Source organism: Pelodiscus sinensis, chromosome 4 (genome assembly GCF_049634645.1).
Source record: "Pelodiscus sinensis isolate JC-2024 chromosome 4, ASM4963464v1, whole genome shotgun sequence".
Classification (NCBI taxonomy): Eukaryota; Metazoa; Chordata; order Testudines; family Trionychidae; genus Pelodiscus; species Pelodiscus sinensis.
This window is the reverse complement of record NC_134714.1, coordinates 82,060,867-82,085,818: the sequence shown is the minus strand read 5'-3', so window position 1 is coordinate 82,085,818 and position 24,952 is coordinate 82,060,867. Positions and strand designations below refer to the sequence as shown.

Genomic DNA, 24,952 nt, shown 5'->3' with positions numbered 1-24,952 from the left:
ACCATTTAATAAAAAGACAATTGCAGCAGTAAGCCCACAGAAAACATTAACGTTCATTAGTAATTTCAAGTGTGCCTAAAGTAATCCCCTTTGATTCAAAATATGAATGAGAACCCGATGATAATGGAAGAGTTTCAGTGGTTATCCTGGAATAGATAATGCTGGTTTTAAAGTGTTCTGTGGTTGTGGTTTTTTTGTTTTTTGTTTTAAAGTCAGAGCATGCTGCTGTGCAGTCCAGGTACTATTTATCCTCATATTTATGAAGTAAATCTTGCTTTGGTAAAGAGGTAAGTCAGCTCATGATAACTTTTTATTCCTTCAAAGCAGTCATTCAACCAAGTCCTGCGCCTCACCCAGATGTATCTATGTAGATAAGCATGTCATCTACATTCTGCTTCTATTGCTTTTAAGAATTTTTTTACATTAGCACAGCCCCTGAAAACATGGTTCTGTCCATTGTGAATAACTCTTCATTTTGCTAGCAACTGGAATGAAGATTCACTCCTCTCATCCATTCTTGAGATTATGACTTTTTTTTACCTACCCTCTATATCAAAGAAAAATCTAGGAAAAACAAAAAGTATGCTACTTTCAAATAGGACATGTTGTGTGGCATGGGCTGCTGGCCAGATCTCATCTCATGGGTTGAGAGAGTTTACAACTAAGGCCTGGTCAACACTTAGAAGTTTCACCACTATAGTTATTTCAGTTGGTATAATTTTAACCTATAATATATATATTCAAAATGCTCTAAAGTGGAGATAATTTTACCAGGGGCTTTATAGTTATTCCCTTCCCATACAGGAATAAACTATACCAGTCTAAGGACATTTACACTAGAACAATTAGGCTCACACTGGAGCAGCTGTAATCCTTTAACGATGCCGGTAAGGTGAAAGCTGTGCAATGGATATGTGTAGACAAGCCCTGAGAATCCCACTGTTTTAAATTTGTTTTGTGATGAGAATTCTCAGTGCCTTATGTAGATATCCTGAGGTTCACTATACTCTGAAATGTCCAGAACACAGAGATCTTATGTTCAAGTATCTTCTCAATGAATCACTGGAGGCCTCACTCTTCAATATCTTGCACCATGTGTAGTCACTCATACATGTGCAAAAGGAATGTAAAGTGGATGCAAAACATTACTATATCAGAATTTTCCACTCACATCACTGGTGGCAGTTAAACCCTCTTTTCACAAGTGCAAATGACTACACGAAGTACTAGGTATCAAGAACTAGGTCCTAGACCTCTGAGCCATTTTATAAAACTAGTAGTGCTGAGCTTCTATTGTATCTTCCATGATTTTCATATTTCCCACAGTTTTGTCTCCCCAGATTTCTAGGATATTAAGTTTAATCAAAGTTACCTGCCGCTCCTAGCTCAGTAAAGAAAGGGCATTCTTTATGCGGTTCTGGACTGACCTCTCAATTCAGGGACTTGGCTCCATCCATTGGATATAATCAAAATGTGATGAGAGCTAATTTTCTCATGCTTTGATGGAGACCAGCAAAATACAGAGGATTGCCAGGTGGTGACCTAAAAGATTTAGGGAAGATATGCTTCAATGGAAACTTTCTACCTCCCTACTTAGCGTACAGGTATTCTAAGACCTGACCCAGAACTTGCTGAAGCAAATACAAAGACTATGAACCTACTGTCAGTCTTGGATTGTCATTGATACCAGTACAAAATTGCTTTAAACTCTGCAGTCAACAATGATGTAAGATGCAGAGTAATGAGAATTGAGCCATAAAGGTACCTGAAGAAAACCTTCCTTTTACATTATTTTAACAAAAAGAGAAGGACCACGCACTGCAAATTAGAGCTTACCAACAAATGATAAGTATTTTGTGGGAACATTTTTGAAAAAACACACCAAACTAAACTTTCTTCTGTTGGCATTTTTTTCCATGGAAATCTTCTGTTTTTTTTGTTTTTTTTTTTTTAAATGGAGAACAAAAAGTCAAGTTTAGAAAACCAAGAGCATCTAAAATCCATATTTTGTTTGTGCATCAAAAACTGGAAAATTTCTAAATAAATTTCAAAAAGCCAATTTTACTCACATTTTATTCTCAAATCAAACATTTCGACCAGCTCTAATTCCATTTTAGTAAAGCAATTAAACTCACAGAGGCACTGGGACAATTTTTCATAGTGAGGGCGCTGAAAGTCATTGAACAACACTGTAAACCCTGTTTATGATGGAAATCACTTCAAGCCCAAGAATATGGCAGATCCCCAGTACCCCTAGTTCCAGCCCCCCTTAAGCACATGTGAATTTGCTTTGTTGAATGGGTAAGAGGGGGTAGCTTATCAATGAAGTGGCTTGGTCAGCCTTGCACACATTTAGAAAATGAAAATGTTACTTCTTTTCTTGCAAAACAGTCAGCATAGGCTTATGTGGTTATCAGACTAATTTATGTATTGCCTAGTCATATCATCTGCTGTTGCATGTGTATGGCAAAGAGAGTGTTTCCTCTTAAACACTTTTATTTTAAGTATTCAACAACTGTGTTCTTCTTTGCATTGTTCTGACAGTATCCCCGCAAGATGGAAGCTGGTTCACAGGGGCCTGGTACCATGTTACCTGCTGTTGCAGGCAGGGCTTCTTCTAGTGGCTTGCAAAAGGAGGAGGCTCAGAAGAAGTGTCTAAAATTATAAGCTTTTTTCTGGAGATAGCACAAGGATTGGCTTTGCAAGTGGCACAACGTGCTTCACCCAGTGGGAGCCTTGAGAATAAGGCCCTGCACAGCTGGGGCACACTTTTACCATAAAGAGCTCAATAAATAGAAATAATAACAGCTGAATAAAATTAAGCCTTGAACTTACAAGCTGCATCAAGTGGGTTTAATGCTCCTGCCTGCAGGTGCACTGATCTTAATTCAGCCACTGAACTCTCTCCATCCTTTTAGCTCTTGCATACATACTTGGGGGACTTGGGAAGCAAGGCTGCACTGTATCCAGGCAACAGGCAACCTTGAATGGTTTGCAAGTTCTGTTCAATTCATATTAGGACTAGTCAGGGCAGGTCTCTGCACACACCTGACAGAGGGGGTAATTTTCAGTTTTGCAGCTCAAAAAAACCAGAATAAATTGAGGTTTCCAGCTGTCTTCTGAAGATGACGACAAACTGCCTGCTCCTTTCCTGCACCATCTATTATTCACCAAGGCTGCCCACCTATCAGTTAAGTGCCATTAAAAACATCATGTGCTTGATTCTTTCTTTTATTTTCCAGTGAAGCACATTTTCTCCTTTAGATTCTGGTCCCTCTAGTGGGGATCCTTCACAAATTACTTGCTACCTAGGACATGTTCTCAATTCACCGAGCTATGATTTTGTCACACAAGACCTACTACATTCCAAAAATTCCACCACTGCCTCATGGAAACTATGTAGATCAGGGCTGGGCAAAATATGGTCCACCTGCCCTGCACCCTTTTGACACTCAGAAAAGCCAGCTGTGGGGCCATATGTGTGTGTCTGAACACTGAGAGCCCAGGGGGAGAGGTTTCTCATATTACCTCTGCACCCAGTAGCTCCTATTGGTCAGTTTTGGATAATAGCAGCTTCCTTTTTTCAGGACAGACACCCCAACCCCTCATCTCTTGGCCTCACAGTGCTCGGTTCACAGCAGCAAACACAGCCTCTGAAGCAGCTCTGAGCACGTTCAGGGGCATGGAAGGAACCTGCTGGATTGCTGGCTGAGAGCCGCCCAGGTAAGCATCTCCCAGCTAAAGCCTGCCTCTGGCACCCTAGTCCCTTCCTCCCCCAGCCCTCTGCGCACTTCCTATACCCCTACCCCATGTAACCCAAATTTTCTGCACCCATGCTCCAGCCCCCATACACCTCCCCAGACACTGCATCCCCATCTACACCCCTCCTCAGGACACAAACCCTACCCAGAGTTTGCACCCCCTCTTGCATTTCTGTCCCAGGTCTCAACTTCCTCCCAGAATGTGCACTCCCTCCTCTTACACCCCGCACCCAGGCCAGAATCCTTTCCTGCACTCATACCTGCCTACCCCCGACCACCACAATCCCCTTGTCCCAGGTCACAACCCAAACTCCTGCACCCTTATCCCAGGTCATAATCCCTCCCTCTTCCCGCCTGTTGGGGACTTGAACCCGGATGGCCTTTGTTTGTTGTTTGACCGCAAAGAGACAGGCAACACCAGCAAGATTTAATTACAAGCTTTTTATTGAATAGTGCATATAACAATAGAGAGCGGCCCATCTCCCAAAGTGAACCAGACCCGATTTCATTTACAGGTAGGCTTATATAGACAGTTCCGTTGCGTCATAGACTATTTGCCCAAGCAACTAACCCCCCTTTATTGGTTAAAAACTTTTAGTATTCATGCAAACCTGGCCAACTATACATTATGGCCATCAGCAATTTTTTATCATCCCAAAAGACAGGTACTGGGCAACAAGGAGACAGTTTGTTATGGTCAAAGGAGAACATAAACAGGGAGTTTGGAACAAATAGGGGGAGAGCAGAAACAGGGAGTCTCCTTATCAGTTTTCAAAACAAACTGTTCCTCATCACAGCAGGTACAAAAATGCAGCTTCTTACTTATCTCATTTTGCAACTTGAGCAAGCGTGTAGGGTGCATCTTTGCTTGAACCTATCTCCAGTTTTGCCCAGGGACTACCCAGAAACCTTTGTTACATCTGCTTTAGCATAACTGCACTAAGCCTAATTTTCTAGGGCCTAACACGTCCCTTACCATAAGCTCCTTTCTGCATCCAACCTCCATCCCAGACCCCTCCACTGCCTTCATTAATATCCAGGGGTACATCTACACATCAAAGTTATTTTGAAATAGCACTGTAGTGTAGACATACCCCTGGAGAGTGCAGTTCTTGGCCATCTACCACATTCTTGGAGTGTTTGCTCCTCAAAAAGTATTGCTCACCTCTGATGTAAGTGCACAGAGACATACATTCATGACCACAGACCTTTAAGCACTAAGATATGTGGAAAAAATAGTTAAAAACAGATGGTCATTGATCATCTCCTACAACAAAATGGAGTTTTGCCATTGACTTCAATGGAGCCAGGATATGACCCATGATAGTTTTGACAAGTTTCCTTGGGATACTCTTATTCTTCAACTTCTTGTCCACTTAATCTCTCTATTTGAGGAGATTTGCACATGACTCATTCTGGTGTTGCCAAGGGATGTTTGAAGAAACATTAAAACCTACCATAAAGTAACAAGCTATGAAGAAACAGGACTTTTTAAAACAGGATGTTTTGACAACCACTTCCACCAAATCCAGCTTCTCTGCTGTTGTCCACATTCAGTGCCAAATTATATTAAAACAAAACTAAAAATGCATTGAGCAACTTTGCTAATATTTACCTCCCTCGCAAAGAACTGCTGTATCTGCCACATGTATGTGACATCACTGTGAAAGGGAGGGCATTTGTGACTATGGATGGGATGAAAGCCAACCATGAAATAATACCTCCTATTAAGATGTGATCCATGTTATGAAAAAGCTTGAGAATGCCAGCTACAGATATGGTACATGATACCACACAAGTTCCAGTGAACAAGATGTATAACCTGAGAACATTTCTAATCATTTTAACACTGCTACATAGTCTCAGTCAAGATTTATTTTTTCAGACTGGAAATGTTACAAATACAAGATACACAGACGCAGACATGCTAAACTCGGGAGCAATGTTTGGAGCTGGAAATTCTCACAGCCTTTGCATGAGATTAGCTTGCTGGCTGCCTTCCTTTCTTCTGGAAGAATTTATGGAACCTCTGAGACTGGTCAAATATCCCCCTGTTTCCTCTCTAATAGTGGCAGTTATTATTGTAGGAGACAGTCCTGTATAAAGTTACTAATTATGGGAACGCAGCAAGAATGAGGATATTTCTTTTAATACAGCATCACCCCCTGCTGAAGTACTGGGAAATTAGGTCCAGCATAGCTCTTTTTTATTCCTTTGTGAAATAATATGGTGCATCATCAGAGACTCTGGCCAAAGATGTGCATCTTTCATTGGTGGCACCAAGGAGACTGATTCATGGTTTACAATTCTAATTATTGCAATAGACAAGGCTTTCTCATGCTAGAAAGCAGGACCACATTCATTTCATGCCTTCTGTTACTTTCAGTGGCTTCCTAGCACCTCAGAACTCCCTAAGAAACCATCCTATTTAATCTGCCTGACACTTCAGCTACCTGTATGAGGTTGGTAGAACGTGCATAAAATGAGCAATCAGGCATGCCTGGACTTTAATCCCAATGTGTCCATTGGTTCACAAGGATGGAGGAGAGGGGTGGTCACCTATTATTAGTGCTGCCCCTGATTATCCACAATAGGCCCCCATACAGGAGTCTAACCCATTCGGCCATTGGATCACTGCCTCTCTTGCAATCTCTCCTAAAACCCTTCTCTCCCCCACTCCCCCAGCTCTGTAAAGGGTTTTGCAACATTACACCGAGAAGCAACAGAAAGATAAATGCTATTGCTTCTTCTGTGGCAAGTGGGGAGGCTCAGGCCTTGGATAGCAAGAAGTGCAGCAGATCAGATTTGAGGTGAACTGGCAAAACTACAAGAGGCCACTTGCACAGCCCTTTCTCACACTCTGGGCTTAATCCTGCACAAGTGCTGAGCACACTGACCCCAACTCAGCAACACATTTAACAGAGGTGACTGGTGACAGGGGAAGAAGGGAGACAACCGGGGATAGGAGCAGGTTTGAGTTCCCTGCGGATGGAGGCAGCTCCACATTTCCAGGGGCTGCTGTATCAGAGGCAGTAGCGCCGGGCGGCAGGCAGCAAGTCCATGAAGGGAACTGATTTTTAAACTGGCTCCCCTCATGGAGCGGCTCCCTCTGCCACCCCATGCTGCTGCCTCTGATGCAGATAGCTCCAATATTTAAGTTTGAAGTGGATAGTTATTGAGCATATGTTAATATCTGAGTGGAGGCAGACAGCAATAGAAGTTTTACTTAAGAACATAAGAACGGCTGTGCTGAGTCAGACCAAAGGTCCATCTAGCTCAGTATCCTGTTTGCCAACAGTGGCCAATGCCAGATGCCCCAGAGGGAAAGGACAGAACAGGTATCATCAGGCAATCTAGTCTCTGTTGCACATTCCTTGCTTCTGAAAAGCAGAGGCTAAAGATTCTATTCCTTCCCATACTGGCTAGCAGTCATTGATGGATCCATCCTCCATGAATTTATCTAGCTCCTTTTTGAACCTTGGGATAGTCTTCATAACATCCTCTGGTAGAGTTCCATGAGTTGACTGTTTATTGTATGAAGAAAGACTTCCTTTTGTTTGTTTTAAACCTCCTGCCTACTAATTCAGTTTGGTAACCCCCTTGTTCTTGTGTTATGAGAAAGGAGTAAATAACACTTCTGTATCTACTTTCTCCATACCAGTCATGATTTTATAGACCTCCATTCTACCCTCCCCCCTTTTCCAAGATGAAAAGTCCTGGTATTATTAATCTCTCCTCACATAGACCAATCAGTTTTGTTGCCCTTTTCTAAACCTTTTTCAATTCCAATATATCTTTTTTGAGATGAGGCAACCACATCTGCACACAGTATTCAAGACATGGGTGTACCAGAGATTTATACAGAATCAATATGATATTTTCTGTCTTATGTAACCCTTTCTTAATGATTCCCAACATTCTGTTCACTTTAATTGGTGCTGTACATTGAGTGGATGTTTTCAGAGAACTATCCACAATGACTCCAAGACCTCTGTCTTGAGGGATAACAGTTAATTTAGAATCCATTGTTTTTTACGTATAGTTGGGATTATGTTTTCCAATGTGCATTACTTTGCATTTATCCACATTATATGTTATCTGCCATTTCTAACTCTTTTCCGTTTGCCTGGGACTTAATGATCTTGAGTGATTTTGCACCATCTGCAAATTTTGCCAGTCTTTATTCATTTTTCCAGATCGTTTATGAATATATTAAAAAGGATTGGTCCCAGAACAGACCCATAGGTCTATTTACCTTTCTGTATTCTGAAAACTGATCATTTATACTTACTCTTTGTTTCCTGTCTTTTAACCAGTTACTAGTCCCTTTTATCCAATGGCATCTTACTTTGCTAAAGAGCCCTTGGTGAGGGACCTTGTCAAAGGCTTTCTGAAAATCTAAGTACACTATATCACAAGGAGGGGTACTCAATGGCCCGGCTCATAGCTTGCCTTGATCTGGCCCATGAGGCTGGGGGTTTCCCCTCACTGCAGCAGAGAGAGCCAGCATTTGTACGCCAGGTGACTTGGAGCACCACAGTACCAGCTCCCTGCTGCAGGGGTGGGGAGAAGACCCGAGTCTCACAGGCCCAATCAAGGCCAGCTGCAGGGGGAGCCTGTGGGCTTTATCTGGCGGGGAAAAAAACGACTTCCTGCAGGCACTGCCCCCTATCATTCCCCTTAGCCAGGTCAGTGAAGAATTTGTTTTTGTGTTTCACTTGTGTGTGGCTCCTGACTGATTTTTCTGTGAGTCAGTGGCCCACACCACAAAAAGTTTCCCCATGCCAGCTGTATCTAGTGGATCGCTGTCATCCACATGCTCGACCTCCTCAGAGAATTCTAGTAGATTGCTGAGGCATGATTTCCCTTTACAAAAACCTTATTGAGTCTTCCACAACAAATGATGGTCATCTATGTATCTGACACTTTTTTTTTTTTTTTTTTTTTTTTTTACAGTAGTTGCAACCAGTTTGCCCAGTACTGAAGTCAGGCTTCTGAGCCTATAATTGCTAGGCTCACCACTGGAGCCATTTTAAAAATTGGTTATCTTCTAGTCATTGAGTACAGAAGATGATTGAAAGGATAGGTTATAGACTACAGTTGGTACAGGCAGTCCCCGACTTAACGCGGATCCGACTTATGTCGGATCCGCACTTACGGGAACGGGGCTTTTCTCGCCCCGGAGCTCACGGGGTCACCACCCGTGTCCTCTGGGGTGATAAAAGCTTCTCCCGGTCTCCCTGGTCTGCTGGGGGGGGGGGGGGGGTGCAGCTAGTGCCCTCCCCCAACAGACCAGGCTTTTCTTGCCTACCCCTGAGGTAGAGCAGCTGGGGGCTGCCGGGTTGGTCCCGCAGCGCCGCTCCGGACCAACCCGGCAGCACCCCAGCTGCTCTGCCCCAGGCGTCCTGATTCAGCCGTTGCTGGTCAGTTTCAGCAGCGGCTGAATCAGGACGCCTGGGGCAGAGCAGCTGGGGTGCTGCTGGGTTGCTCCAGTAGAGCCGAGGAGCCACGCTACTGGAGCAACCCAGCAGCACCCCAGTTGCTCTGCCCCAGGCGTCCCCAAGTCAGCCGCTGCTGAAACTGACCAGCGGCTGCGTACAGGAAGCCCAAGGCAGAGTTGCTCTGCCCAAGGCTTCCTGGAATCAGCCGCTGATCAGTTTCAGCAGCAGCTGACTTGGGGATGCCTGTGGTTCTTAAGTTGAATCTGTATGTAAGTCAGAACTGGCATCCAGATTCAGCCGCGGTTGAAACTGATCAGTTTCAGCAGCGGCTGACGCCAGTTCCAACTTACATACAGATTCAACTTAAGAACAAACCTACAGTCCCTATCTTGTACGTAACCCGGGGACTGCCTGTAGTTCCACTATTGCACATTTGAATTCCTTCACAACTCTGGTGAATGCCATCTGGTCCTGGTGACTTACTGTTTAATTTATAAATTTGTTCCAATTTTTTTATTTGATTAAGAGTTAAAAGATTTGATATTATTTTTGACTAGGAGGGTGGTGAAGCACTGGAATAGATTACCTGGGGGGAGGGGTAGGAGGGAAGGTGGTGGTGGTGGTGGTGGTATCTCCATCCTTAGAGGTTTTTAAATTCCAGCTTGACAAAGTCCTAGCTAGGATGATTTGGTTGGGAGTAGTCCTGCTTTTAGCAGGTGATTGGATTCGATGGCATCCCAAGGTTTCTTCCAACCCTAGAATTCTATAACCCTCCAACTTTCTTTCAAGACAGAGTTTCCCGGAGCTCCTATTCCTGCTTATATTCCTTTCCTGTATGCAGTGGCCCTGAGATCTCTCAGAAGTCTCTTTTTTTTCCAACTTTAAAATGTGGAATCGTCTTGGTGTTTGGTTTTAAATGTTCTTCGATGATAAATGAAACTCAGTCACTGTAATGTTGTGTGAGAGAGCTTTCTGGAAGTAACTCGCCTTTCAAAGGAAGTGAAAGCAGGGTTGCCAACTGTAAAGATTTCCTTAAAGCCTCAGCTCCTGGAGTCAAGTGGCTATGTGATGATTTCAGCCTTCATTCTGAAACAAAAATGAAGTTTGTAGCTCTCGTAGCTGTTGAGAAAGCTTTAAAATGAGATCCCAGGGCTCCCTAAAGGCAAATAAAAAGAATACCAAAGCTGCCATTTTTACATAAGCTCATGATTTCAGTGCCAATCTCATGATTTTTTGTGGACCTAATTCATGATTTTGTTTAACATTTGGGGTTAGCCATATAGTAAAAGTGACTTGAAAGTGTTGGTTTCATGCCTTTTTAAGGCCATTTTCTAGTTTATTATTTGCAGTGGGTTAACAACCCTAGAGCCTCAGGCAGGTGCAGTATAAACTCACCGGGCTTTGCCCTAAAGGAACAAGGCAGAGATCAGCTCAGACAGGACAGAAGCACAAAGAAACAGTGATTGATTATGCCTGGCATCCCCTTCACAGAACTTAGAACAATATAGTAGCATATGCCTGGAACATCAGCATGGGACAGCACATGGAAGCACCTGAAGAACTCATCGAGCTCTCTCATACCCTTACCAATTTGCTGGCTGACAGACATATTTTAAATAATTTTCTGATGCATAGAGACCTGGATCCCCATTACGAACTACAAGTTGAACCTCTCTAGTCCGGCACACTCTGGTCCAGCAACATCTGTGGTCCAACATGATTTTAGTTAGCCAGATGTCCACTTATCATAGGTGTGGCCAAGTTTCCCACAGTCCCATGAAGTTTGTGTACAGCCACAAGTCCTGGCTCTCGATGTTCTGTGCTGTTATTTAGCACTAATTTACCCCCAAATGTCTTCTGAGAGCCCAGTAAGCAGTGGAAATGTTGGGGTAATGCTGCTAGACACTATTGACTTCCTGTGGTTTGGCAAATTCTCTGCTTTGGTACCAGTCAGGTCCCGAGGGTGCTGGACTAGAGGTTCAACCTGTACATGCTTCCCCTCGTTTCTTTACAATAAATCAAGCTCAGACCCCAAATCGGGGGGTGGGGCACATGTATTATGATACCTATCCAACATACATTCCTCAGTGCTCACATCAGTGAGCAGAGGAGTGAGGATAGGAGGATTTGTCACTTGATAAAATGCACCTGGCAGTAGGTAGGCAAATTAGGAATAACATCATCAGAAGGTCTGGGTGGTGAGGGTGTAATTTTATGGCTGGCTGGCTGGAGAGAGCTCTTTCTCTTATCTCCCCAAGCCACTGGGGTCATAGAAAGGAAAGGAAAGGAACAATTATCAAAGACACTTTCACAAACACTAGGCACACTTAGGATCCTATCCTGTGAGTTGGAGTGGCGGGTGCTTCCTTACTCACAAGGTCAATTGTAACAGAAGGAAATAGAACAGCACCGAGAAAATAATTTATCTGCAACCTTTGGATCAGGAGTAAAGCAGGTAAGTAACAGAAGGTATCAGAGTTGGTGCTCTTACTCATCCCTGAAAAAAAAAATTCTCCCCATTCTACCAAGAACGTGGGGTCATCGACGTTTTTTCTAGGCAAAGGATAGTAAATAAGTTACTCAGTTTGCGTCCCACAGGGACCCCTTTGTAAAAGCAACCTAGTAGAAAAGAATGATTATGGGATCTAAAAAAGGGATCTGCTACACAATAGAGCTGACCCCTGATTCATAGGAAAGTAAGCCTTAGACTGTGATCACAAGAGCTATTCTAATCAGTTACAGTAATGCCAAAAAACAGGACCATCTCATGGTAAAATCATATGAGAACGTTACTGAGTTTTCAGATATGGATACCCACATTTCAGGGTACTTCAGCATGGCAATAAAAGAATCATGGCATGACTGCAGCTGGCCCAAGTCAGCTCCGGGCCCATGCTGTAGAGTTAATAATTGCAGTGTAGAGGTTTGGGCTTAGGCTGGATTCTGTGATCTGAAATGCTGCAAGCAATGTCTGCAATTTTTACCCACTGCTGAAGAGTCTGAGTCAATTGACCTGTACTCTGACACTTGGCACTGCCAAGTTGTCCTTTGGTTTTTGCAATGTAAGCAGTGTAAACAGTCCCTTACATGACAGAGGCTAAGTCTACACTGCAGAGTTTTTGCGTGGACACTCTCTTGTGCAAAAGCACATCTCTTGTGCATGGCAGTGTGGAATGCTCTTGCACAAGAACTTTTTGCAGAAGAGCTCTTGCTCAAAAAGTTCTTGCGCAAGAAGCCTGAAGTGTAGAAGTAGCCTTAGTGTGATTTCAGGAGGCTAACTTTAAGCAGCCAAGTTTGAAAATGCTGAACTACACTTATGCCTGGACATTTTTCAGTATCACAAATAGGCCATTTCCGAATGCCTTTGAGAAAGTTTTAATGGGCATGTTTTTCATATACTAAGTAATTTCTGGAGCATTTTGTTTTACACCTCCTTTTAAAAACACCACCCATCACTAACACACTGAGATACAGGCCCATAGTATGGCTTGAAGTAGGACACCCGGAATACTACCCACACACAATGCAACCGAAGGAAGTTGTTATGAGAATGGTTGCTCCATATTTCCTGACTTCAGTGCATTTAAATTCACCATAAAACTTCATTAACGTAAGTAATTTGACTATTGATTCTGCATATTACTTATTTTGTACCTTAGATTTTGGCAGCAGGAAACAGCCAAAGTCTGGTATTAATCAATGTAATGGGAGTTTGGCCTTCAGTGCAGCTACCAGATAATGTAGGAAATTGGGAGGGAGGAGAGAAAAATAAGGCAGGTCTGGCAAGTAATACTACTTTCCAGCGGCATAATCCATACACTGACCCAACTCAGCCTGTGGGCCTGTAACTCAGGGTATGTGTAGACTACATGCCTCTGTCGCTAGAGGCATGTAGATTAGGCTACCAGACATAGGAAAATGAAGCGGCAATTTAAATAATCGCCGCTTCATTTAAATTTACATGGCTGTCACGCTGAGCCGACAAACAGCTGATCAGCTGTTTGTTGGCTCAGTGCGGCAGCCATGTAAATTTAAATGAAGCGGCGATTATTTAAATCGCCGCTTCATTTTCATATGTCTGGTAGCCTAATCTACATGCCTCTAGCGACAGAGGCATGTAGTCTAGACATACCCTTAGTGTTTCTAAGTTCTGTTCTCAAAGTCCAATCCTTAATTATGAAAATTAGAGGATCTACTTTGTTCCCTTGCTTCTTAGTTGAATACTTACATGCTAAATACATTTTAAAACTTTATCTATTGTTTTATTTTAAGTGGATTTTGTTTTAGCTTAAAATTTAGACCTGTTAAAAATTTACACTTGAATTTAGAACCATCTGCCTCAAAGGCTAAACTCACTATACATTAATAGATTCATTTAAATATCCTATGCAACTGTATGACTACTAGGACAAGTTCTGTGTGTGACATATACCTCACTTATGCAACACTTCCTGTTTGAAATCAGCAAGTGTTGCATGGGGATTTAGTCAGAATACATGTTACCCAACTATATAGTCATGAAACCGGAATTGCAGACTACAAGGACTGACTTACTGGGTCAGGCAAGGGTCCATCTCATCCAGAATCCCATCACCACAAGGGGCCTGTACCACATGCCTCAAGGGAAGAAGAAAGAATCATTTCAGATGGCACTTATTGTAGAAGAATCTGCTCACAAGGAAAGTTTTCTCCAAACCTTTAATATTTAATGTTTGGTTTATGCCCTGAAGCAAGAGGGTGTGTATTGCTTACATTAGAATTCACAAAGACTGCTACAGCTTGTTTGAAAGCTGGTAACTTCTTTTTGGGGGGAAATTACAGCACACCAGTTAACAGCAATTTCAACTGCCTGATTTCAATCTGGTTCACTTGCATTCAGTGCTGTGGGGTACACTCCTTTAATTTTAAAGAAAAAAAACTGTTTTGTGTTTTGGTTTTTAAATAGAAACGTATTGCTGAAAAGTCAAGTTACCCGAAGAACACATGCATGCCTACCAGCAACAGTGCAAGCTTCTTCCATTGCCACCCTGTCAAAGTCATCTCAGTTCTGATGGGTCCATCCTTAATGGAGCTTCTACAACCAAGAATTTAGCTGTGCAATTCTCCAGCAAATGGTGGAATCCATAATAAGGATAAGGGGCAAGTTTTTTTATTGTGTCACTTAGCTCAAAATGCCTGCACACTCTCCACATGTTACAGTTTTCATCATTGAAGAAAGCCAGAATTTTCCAAGCCAATGAAAAAAGCCAGAGTTTTCCAAAAAAAACAGAAAGCCAGTTGGATAAATGGTGTCAGGGCCCATTCACGCCCTGGTCTGTCTGCTGATATCACCAACATAGGTGGCATTTGTCTCAAGGACACTGGGGTATGTACATTAGGAGCTGGTCTGAGACCAACAGTTCATTTGTCACAGAGCAAACAGCCATGAGACTACTACTTACTATTCATATAACAGCATCCAGAGGCCCAGCTGACTTTGGGTGCTATCCTGGTAGGGGCTGGATAGCTCCAGAGTGAAAGGAACCCTGCCCAAAAATTTACCATCTAAAGGAACAACACAGAATATGAGAAGGAAAGTCTTAGTATGAGACCTGGTCAAATGAAAATGATAACAATGTTTCACAAAACTACCAAATAATTTTCATTCTGAAAGTTTCAAAAATGAACCATTTTAAAAATGTGATTTTTTTTCTATAAAGTTTTTTTTGTTTGTTTTTTGTTTTGTTTTGGGTTTTTTTGCGGGGGAATATTCTGTCACCCACCCATTTTTCTTCCCTCTCCTCTTTTTCCATTATGTCATTGGCAGGACAAAAATTAAAAAATGGAATGTTGACACACATCCTCCCACGCCCCAGGAAAAAAAATCTCATTTTCAAGTGTTATCAGATATATATAAAAGTTAAAATTAGTGCAAAATATTTTATTTTCCATAAAATGCCATTTTTTTCAATGCAAAAAAGGCTGACCAGCTGTCCCCATTTTAGAGATGGGAAACAAGGCACAGGAAGTCTGTGGCAGAACTGGGAATTCAGCCCAGATCTCTCTTGTCCAAGTTCTGTGCCTTGCAAAAGACTATCCTTCCTCCCTTGTTATTCCTGCATGTAATAAATATTAGTGACTGCTGATATGAGCTTTATCTGAAGCTGGAGAAGGCTCCGTGTTTCGAACCCAAACTTAGTTCTGGCACGCCTTGATGCATGCCCCCCACAGTGCTGCCTAGCCTAGTCTGCTCTATGAGAAATCTCTAAGGCAACAGAGTAACTAATTTTTTACTGCCATTAAGACAAGTCCCCAGTTTCATTCAATATTTTTGAAATTCACACATCAAAAGCAAACCTGCCTGCACAGATCACATACTAAGGACTCCAAGCCATTATTAGTTCTCTGAGTGACAGTAGCCCTGCAGCTTCTCTTCCCCCCACCCCATGCTGCATGATGTGAAAAGAAGCTTTGCTTTCCTATGCTGTCACTTTGTGTTGTGTGAACCCCTCTTCTCTTGACAAAGCACTTTGCACAGGATATAATCAGACATGATAGGATTTTAACAACAGCTTGGTGCTGGAAACATTGTCTTTGTTAATAAATAGGTTTCCAAAGGCAAATTACTTCCTCTTTCACTCCCATTCAAAAATGCTGAGAGAGCTCCCAGTTACATAGGCAAGATGATGCATCTCTAGAGTACGAGCAGCTGCTAACAGTGTGAGAATCAAGAGCCTATGAAAGTCTTGTTAGCCATGAAGGGAATTTTCAGAGAAGACTGAGCAGGTACAAGCTGTACTCCATATAGGGACCTCTCCAAAGTGATTCTTCTTCTCTGCTCTCCACTTTCATTTACATAAACAGTCTTTAGCTGTCCTGGTGGTGAAGAAAACCTCACATATGTGAACTTAGTATGAATGCAGAGTGTCTACATTAGCCTGTAGACAGACTGGAACAATAGCTCAGAGGTGTGAACTGTGCCATGAATCCCAATGGGTGTTGCCCAATGACAATAATTCAAACGTCAACATTGTTGACCATTTCATTGTTCATGGAAGAAAGATCCAAGAGGGCCACAGTTCTACACACTTTACTGTAAGCAATCATGAGGTCTCCTTTGGATTCTTAAATGGGAGACATGGATACTTATTCCTCCCAACCAGCCTCCATCAAGAAGGAGCTAAACCCAAGTTCTTCACTCTTCAGCAGAGCCAATGGGTACATTCAAGTCCTATTGAAGGGCAACTGAGTGTAAGGAGTCCTGTAGAGCTCAGAGAGCAACAGCAGCACAATCTACTATAAGCAAGTGATTTATTTTGGTGACTCACATGGGTGGAACTCATTTTAGTGGTAGAAGAGTACCACTGTTCCCCGCCCCCCCACTCAACCCTGTGTCAAGACTTTTGACTAGAAATTTCTCCACTCCCACTCCCTTTTATAAAACCAATAGACAGAAACAGGTTGTGCATTTTAGCAGGTTTCTCACAGTCTATAGGCTACGGGTGTTAAATTAAGTGACTGTGTAACTGCTGAACATTTCAGCGGCTACACGGTTCCATGCGGGGTGGCAGTTGGCTCCCTAGGCTTCTGTGCATACCGGGAAACTACGTGTAACCGTGAACATTCAGACCCCTGATGGATAGGTGTATGTATCAAAATGAACACACACTCACCATGCTAGACTCATCAGAGAAATTCACTCTTCATGGTAACTAGAGGTGGTCATGGTAACTAGAGGTGGTCAACAATTTCTAGTTTTTCCATACAAGACCAAAACCAGAAAAACTGTTTACTAAAGCAACCATCCCCCTCACGGTTTTACAATAAAATACCCCACAAAATCAGTGCACATTTTTAAAAGTCAAGAAAAATATTTGTTTCTTTGAAAAATGTTCATGGAAACATTTTCTATTTTCAATATGTTCTAATCACAATATAATAGAATAAGGTTAGAATTGAATAATAAAACAAGAAGGTCATGAATGGATCCCCAAAAGTCATTTCAAGAGCTTTTCACATCCTTGCAGCTGGTTGGATTTGCACTATTGAAATCAGTACAGTCTCAAGAAAAGCCAGAATGACTGATCACACTAGAAAGTCTCACTTGAAGCCTTGGAAACTGTAATCTGACTATTTTTAAGGGGGTGGAGGAGTAACCAAACACATACACAAACAGCTCCAAGAACTACCTACCCTCCACGTTTTTGAAGCTGGTTACACATTTCCAACACCCTGCTCTCCTGCTCTTTTAAGGAATCAGGGAATTCATGTATTTATGCTAATATTGCATTGAATGTTATTTTACATGCATCACTAAATAGGTTTGTTTGGGTTGGGGCTTATTCCTTCAGAGCAAGTGATTCTTGTTCATCAGCAAGCTTAATCCTGCCCGAGAAAACACAGGGATCTTCTCTCCACCTGCCACCACTGCTCCCTTGTGAATGTACATGTTTTCCTGGGCTTGCTCATTCGCCCATCCCCCCTTGTGATTGAGCAGGTGCCACAAGCTCTTCTCGGTATTTCAGAATTGTTCTAGTCAGGTTAGACAAGTGTCAGCAGCTAAATATCACAGCTACCTGTGATTTCTGCTGACTGGTCAAACACTCTGCCTCCCTTTAAAGGGAAGAGATATGAAATGAAAACATTATGGCTATAGCTATAAAGAATTCAGTTGGACTTTTAGCTGGTTCTTGCTCCCGAATCCCACCTTCTGGCCACACAGAAAAAAAAAACCTGCTCTAGATTTGGAGGTGTTTTCAGTCCTGACTAGCTGACCCAGCAGGGGTGGATGAGAACACAACTTCAATCCAGCTGACTGGGAACTACCCAGTGAGCAGTGGGGATGCAGGCTAAATCCTCCAACGGAGCAGAAGTCTTCCAATGACCATCCCATAATTCTCCTCTCATAGGATATGCCTATTTTATAATGCTCCCTCCAGACCTCATGTAGCACTGTGGGCATTCCCTGCCTCAGTTTCCCTTTTCCTCAGAGCTCCATAAGACCTCCACACCATCTGAAAGGGTGTAAAAAAATTCCCCTGCTGGGGCTTTACTTTATTACATAGAAATAAACTTCAAATACATTCTGTCCCATTGGGCTCAGGGGCTGCACAGTTGCCATTCTGGGGGCTTCTGCTTTTCAGGCCTGCAGTGTCCCCTGTTGGCTCAGGGACTGCACAAGTATTAGATAAATCTGGAAAGGAAAAGCCCATTTCTGCTTCCGTGTCTGTGGAAATATTGTCAAATCCTTGTGTGTGCCTGGTATTTTATTTAAAGCTGCCCAGGGCCTCTAGTGGAACCTTCTCTTCCATATCCTGGTGGGGTCCACAAATCTCCCTTGCTAGGCTTCAGACAGAGGAGAATTGTCCACTGAGTCCCCTCAATTCCTTCTTTGGGGGTGATGAAGCGAGGCCACTAGAGGAAGGCTTCTGAGGGTGGGATCTGGACCAAAGCTGCCTACTTCCTGTGCAAACATGTTCCCCATTAATAGAACCAGCCCTTTTAATAGCCAGTTCTCCATTCACAGCATGGCTCGTAGCCAGGGAGCTAGCCAAGGAACTACAGCTCCCTGAGTAACTTGGGCTTCCCAACATGCCCTACAGGCTCCTCCTGCACACAACAGCAGGGAGGAAAGGAAAGAAATGGGGCCCTTCTGAGCTTGGGCCTGGTGCTAGGGAACAGTTGGCCCAATAGTAAATCCACCACTGCCAATGAGCCACTACCCAGGTTAACTCTGCAGTGCAGCCATAACCTTAGGATACCGCCTCACTGCAGAGTTAGCCTGAGTCCTTCCTTGAATATTGCTCTTAACTCTGCACTCCTCCAACATACCCTCTCACTTTAATTTAGTGACGCGTTAAACCCAGACTTTGGCCTGGGTACCCATCAATAGAGTTAATTCTGCAGTGAAGACATACCTGGCGCTGTCACTGGGTTAACAAGGTTGATTCAGTGCTAGCAGAACAAGCCTCTGTCACTGAATGGATTGGAGAGAGCATCAGATGTGTAGACAAGAGGCAGCCACAACGGGCACAAATCACCAAATTGCACCACCTAAGACTTCAATCTCAAACCGTTTTACAAACAAAGCAATGGTTGGGGAGGCACCCATGGTCTTCAACATTTATCTGACCACAGCTTCCTTTGCTAGCTTTCCCTCTCCCCTTTCACACACTTCATTTTTCACCCCTGATTGCAGCTAAGGTGAACTGACTAACAAATAATGCTTGGCTCAGTGACACGTCACTCAGCCTTATCATGGCTCCAAACCCAGCCTTCAATTCCACTGGAAGGGATGGTTCTAACCCAGTGAAGGTGGGGGACATTATGCCAACAGATGGAGAATTCTTTGCATAGACAGAACTGAGTTGTAAGAGAGCCCCCTGATTCTGGAAATGGTCATTGTGTTTGGGAGTGAAGACAAGAAACTACCGGAGAGTCCCACCACCTGCACATCTCTGAATCCAGGTAAAATGAAAGGAAGAGAGGATCCTTACTAAATACAAGCAGGTTAGAGGAAAACTCACAGTTGCAGCCTTTGCTCCTAAAACTGCAGCCAAGTCTTAATACTTTGTTTCTTAGCACAATTAACTAAACTGGAAATAGAGACCAAAGATGAAACTGACTGCATGCACTGTATTGGTAGTGATACTTTGTCTACGTATTCTGAGCATAAAAGCAGAATAAATTTCATGAAGAGAAGGAAAGAAGTGGACTATATTTTCAATTAGTTTAGCAAAATAATAGTTTTTCCATATGCTCAATATAGAATCTCAAACAATAGGCGAGACTAGGTGGTAGAGTAAAAACAAGAGACCCTCCTTATCCCCTGGTGTGGAGTTTAGGGTTTTTTTTGTTTGTTTGTTTTTTTTGGTGCAGGGAAGTTGGTGGCTGTACTAAAAAGGGTCAGTGGCTCTCAGCTGGAGAAACACAACTTCTGAAAGGAACACCAGTATGATTAATATTGTAAGGGCACCAGGTATGTCACACCACCAACTCTAATACATTCCTTTTAAAAGCTAGCTGCAAGATGAGTGTGAGACTGGGAGAGTACATGTGGCATGGTCTGTGCAATTCTTCTTTCGAGGATATCTGAAACTCACAAAGGAGTTAAGTCTGGCAGGGATACTAGGGAAGGAAAATCCAAGCTGCAGATGTTGTAAAGCTCTACAGATCATTACACACTGCTTCAGTCACCACTTTCTCCTCCTCTAAGACATGCTACAAATAGACATGCAACAGCCAACTCCAAGTAGAACTCAGCTGAAAAAGAAATTGATTATAGCATTTTAAAAAAATCAATGGGTAATTGGCTTCAGACTCAACAGGCAACCCTTCTTCCCCTCCAAACACTAAATCCACGTAACTCTATCCCCAAGGCTTAGAAAATACTGTTCTGATAAGTACAGTCATTATAATAAAAATTTATAGGCTACGTTACATCGTCTTGGCCAATAAATCATGGTATCAGTGGTTTACTTGGTGTTTAAACCACTCCAGATGCTTTAGAAAGAAAGTAATTGATCCAGCTACTGAAACTGGCCCCAAACCTCTCAATGACATGAAGTAACAAGTATAGAATTTTGCTTTTTACTGTTAGAGGGTTAACTCAGCTCTGACGGTCTATGTTCCCTGCATGCACAGAGAAAAGACCATCAGGTTAAAGTGTGAAAAAGAGAGGTTGACTACCAGGAAAAGCTTCCCTCCAGGAGGATCACTTTGAACGTTGAATAGTTTCCTAAGGGTAATACTAGGAGCTCCCTCCATTGGAGTATCTAAAACTAGATTGGACAGTGTTCTGGTGAGTTCCACCATGTTTCATTTAAAAAAACAGGACTATGTAGCACTTTTAAAGACTAACAAGATGGTTTATTAGGTGATGAGCTTTCGTGGGCCAGACCCACTTCCTCAGATCAAACAGTGGAAGAAAATTGTCACAACCATATATACCAGTGGTCCCCAACGTTTTGGGGCTGCCGGGCGCCTGGGGGCGAGGCCGCTCACATGCTGCGCGTATGGGGGCGGGGCCGCTGACAGGCCATGTGACTGGGGGCGGGGCCAAGCATGCGCCGCACGCCCGAGGTCGGCACCGGCTGCCCAGGTTCCGCGGGGCCAGGGCCAGGGCCAGGGCCAGGGCCAGGGCCAGGGCAGCACACCTGGGTGGGGGTCAGGGTCAGCACCGGCACACGCGGCACACCCGGGGCTGGGGCCGGCCATGCACCCGGGGCTGGCACCTGCCGCACACCTGGGGGCAGGGCTGGGCCAGCCCAGATTGCTCCGTGGGCGCACGTAAATGGCGCACATAAATGATAGCCATGGCACCCGTGAGCACCGGGTTGGGGACCACGGATATATACCAAAGGATACAATTAAAAAAAATGAACACATATGAAAAGGACAATCAAATTTCAGAAAAGAAGAGGGATGGGGGGGAGGAGGAAAGTAAATGTCTGTGAGCTAATGATATTAGAGGTGATAACTGGGGAGGCTAGCTTTGTCATGGGTAAGATAATTGATGTCTTTGTTTACGCTTAGGTGTAAAGTGTCGAATTTAAGCCTGAATGACAACTCAGAGGATTCTTTTTCAAGTGTAGTCTTAAAAGGTCTTTGAAGCAGGATGCAGGTAATCAAGTTGTCGAGACAATGTCCTTTCTGGTTGAAATGGCAAGAAACTGTTTTTTCTTTATGATCCTGTCTAATATCTGTTTTGTGGGCATTGATCCTTTGGCGACGTGTCTGAGACGTTTGTCCAATGTACATAGCAGACGGACACTTCGGCACATGATAGCATGAATTATATATTTCTTTAATTTCCATCAGTACTGTTTTTCCAACAAGAATCTCTCTCACTTAACTGTCTGCCCGTCTAGGCCCCAAACAAGGAGATAAAAATGCTGCTGTGTTCCTAAGCAAAAATGTCAGTGGGTACCAGTGAGTACAGGCAGATACAAGACACCGAGCAAAGGATACCAGTGTTGATGGTCCAAAACACACACCTGACAACCCTCATGCTAAACAAAACACGGTTAGTGCAACTCTATGATGCTTCTAACAAGGGCCTGTGTATGGCCAGAAAATGGAGTCCTACCATCACCTGCTACTAATTGCATATGCGGTAGTCAGGGGTTAAGAGGGAAGAAAGCATATTAATTAGACTATTAGACTCTGGAATAGTGTCTCAAGGGAAAGAGGGAAAAAAATCCCATCATTTAAAACAAGATGGGGAATACACTGCAAGGTATCCATGATGGCCTAGCTGAGGGTTAGAGAGTTGGACTATAAGGCACCATCTTTTCTAGCTCCACATTCTATGAATCAGCAGAATAATGCAGGGTTGCGCAGTCCCTCTAGATACAAAGTAGGAACAATTCCACAACTGAAAGAGGCATAGTGAAGAAACACTGCCCAGAATCTCAGCCTAGTGCCAGCAGAGTTAAATGTGCTAACAGAGCCACTTCCCTTACCTGAGTGCTGCCAGTAACAGGCTTTCACCACAATACTTGTTCTTTTCCAGAAGTCAGGTTGAGGTAAGCATGCATCAACCAGGACCCCCTAATTCAGCACCTGCTGGTGCCACTGGGCTGGCTAACCTGTAAGGGACAAAAACCAAAACCAGAATGTCAGGAACTGGGAGAAGATTTCAACCTTCATTTAGTCACTTCTGCATATGCAGGCACAAGTCAAATTGTGTTTTCACTGAGCTCATTCAGGCACACATCTCCTCCAGGCAAAAAAGCAGCAAATGTATCAAGGGACGGGACAGTCACTTCTCACTCCTTAATGCCAGGCTAAAGCAGACAGTCTGCATGGAGTGGGACCCATATGGTTAAGGAGAAGGAGGAATGTGTCCACCAATACTGTGGAGCTGCAACAGAATTGCTCCACGTCTATTACCGACTCTTCAGGAGCAGAGCAGCCTCCCCAGAGGTTGCATGGGTTTTCCCAGTTAGCGCATTGTCATGGATTTCCTGACCCCAGGCGTAGCGGCAGCCTGGAAAGAGGCAGGAAGGAAAGAAAACAGCAGCAAGGCCTGCACAGCTGGTGGAGTGAAGGAAATGAGGACACAATAAATGAGATGTAGGCTGGGACAGATATTGGAAAGATGGAGACAAGAAAGTTAAAATCAGTGGTAATGAGAGCTCTGAGAGGAGGGAGTGGGATGCTATGATTGGGCAAGGAAGATGATGTCAGCAGCTGTATTTTGGTTGCAGTGGACTGGAGTGACAGGAATGACAAGGAGGTTGGAGGGGAAGAGACTACTGTGTTCACCATTTTTGCCATTGGGACAAAAAGTAGGGGTCAGATTTTCACTATGTTGTGAGGAATTGACAAGATTTGGTAACCGTCTGGATGTGTAGGAAGTTAGAGTGGAGTGAAAAATTACTGCAGTTTTGTGAAATTGTGTGTCCTGGAGGAGCCCTGCTGTGTGCAAAAGTGGAGAGAGTCTTTGGGAAGAACAATAAGGAGGTCATTGTTATCCATGTTAAATTAGAGCTGCTGGTGAGCCAAAAATACATTACCTGGGTCACAGGCTGAGAACCACAGCACCCTCCTTTAGCCCTCCCACACCATTATGCCCAGCTCCCCCAGTCCAGAAACCCCTCCAAAGAGCAGGGCCAGGAGCGGAGGACTTCAGACCCTGTTATGTGGGCTGGACCGCAGTCCTGACCTGACTCTGTAGCGAACTCCTTCTGTGTGGAGCCAGGTGGCAGCTCCACCCCCACCCCTGTTGTGTGGGGCTCAGCATCAACCCCAGCCCAGGACTACACTCTGTGGCAGACCAAACCCTGGACCCCGTTGCCCATTAACACACAGCTGGACTGCAGCTGCATGCCAATTGTGCCACACATGATCTATGGGTCACAAACTGAGAACAACTGGGTAAAGTCTCTCAGGGTTGAGCTATAGAGTGAGAGGAGAAAGGGCATCCTCGACAAAGCACCGTGGGACATGTGTAACACGCACCTGCTGGGTGTTGTGCACATAGACGTCTTATAGAGAGAGAATGAGTTTGCTCTACAGACTTAGCTGGGAGCCAACTGGCTTTTAGCTTAAGCTGTAGAGGCTCATGCGCTAAGCTCTAGAAGTCCCAGGTTCGGCTCTGCCCACTTGCACAGAGAACGGAGGAGGAGGGAAGCTGCCAAGGAGATGCTGAAAGAGCCATTTAGAAGTAGAAATTGAACCAAGAGAGAACAAGACTGCAAAAGCTGAAGGAGGAGGGGCTAGCAGGGAGAAAGACATAGTCAGCTGTATCAAACACTGCAGAAAGCTCAAGAGGAGGACAATGAAAGTAGCCACAAGGAATGCACAAGGAGGGTATGTCTAGACTACATGCCTCTGTTGGCAGAGGCATGTAGACTAGGCTACCCGACATAGGCAATGAAGCGGGGATTTAAATATCCCCGGCTTCATTAAAATAAAAATGGCCGCCGCACTGTGCCGGCTCAGCTGATCGTCGGCACAGCGGGCGAGTCAAGACACAGATCGGTCAACAGGGGAATCCTTTGTCGATCACTCCTGTAAATCTCGTTTCACGAAGCATAAGGGAGCAGTTGACAAAGGCTTCCCCTGTTGACCAATCCGTGTCTTGACTCGTGTTCTGTGCCAACAATCAGCTGAGCTGACACAGCACGGAGGCCATTTTTATTTTAATGAAGCCGGGAATATTTAAATCCCTGCTTCATTGACTATGTCGGGTAGCCTAGTTTACATGCCTCTGCCGACAGAGGCACGTAGTCTAGACATATTTGGAGAGACTATTCAAGACCTTCT

General features: G+C 43.8%; 1 protein-coding gene across 11 annotated transcripts in view; it reads right to left on the bottom strand.

The window, feature by feature from the left end:
- Window positions 1–24,952, bottom strand: part of TSPAN18 (tetraspanin 18) — a 195,619-nt gene that overhangs the window by 75,974 nt on the left and 94,693 nt on the right. For 8 of the 11 annotated variants that reach the window (XM_075927541.1, XM_075927537.1, XM_075927536.1 and 5 more), the window contains one exon: window positions 22,645–22,770. The exons of 1 other annotated variant lie outside the window; for it this stretch is intronic. The gene's annotated coding sequence lies outside the window, so the exon portion shown is untranslated. Of the gene's footprint in view, window positions 1–13,756; window positions 13,820–14,643; window positions 14,747–22,644; window positions 22,771–24,952 lie in introns of all 11 variants that reach the window. 2 more of the 11 variants (XM_075927539.1, XM_075927538.1) reach the window with 2 other exon arrangements.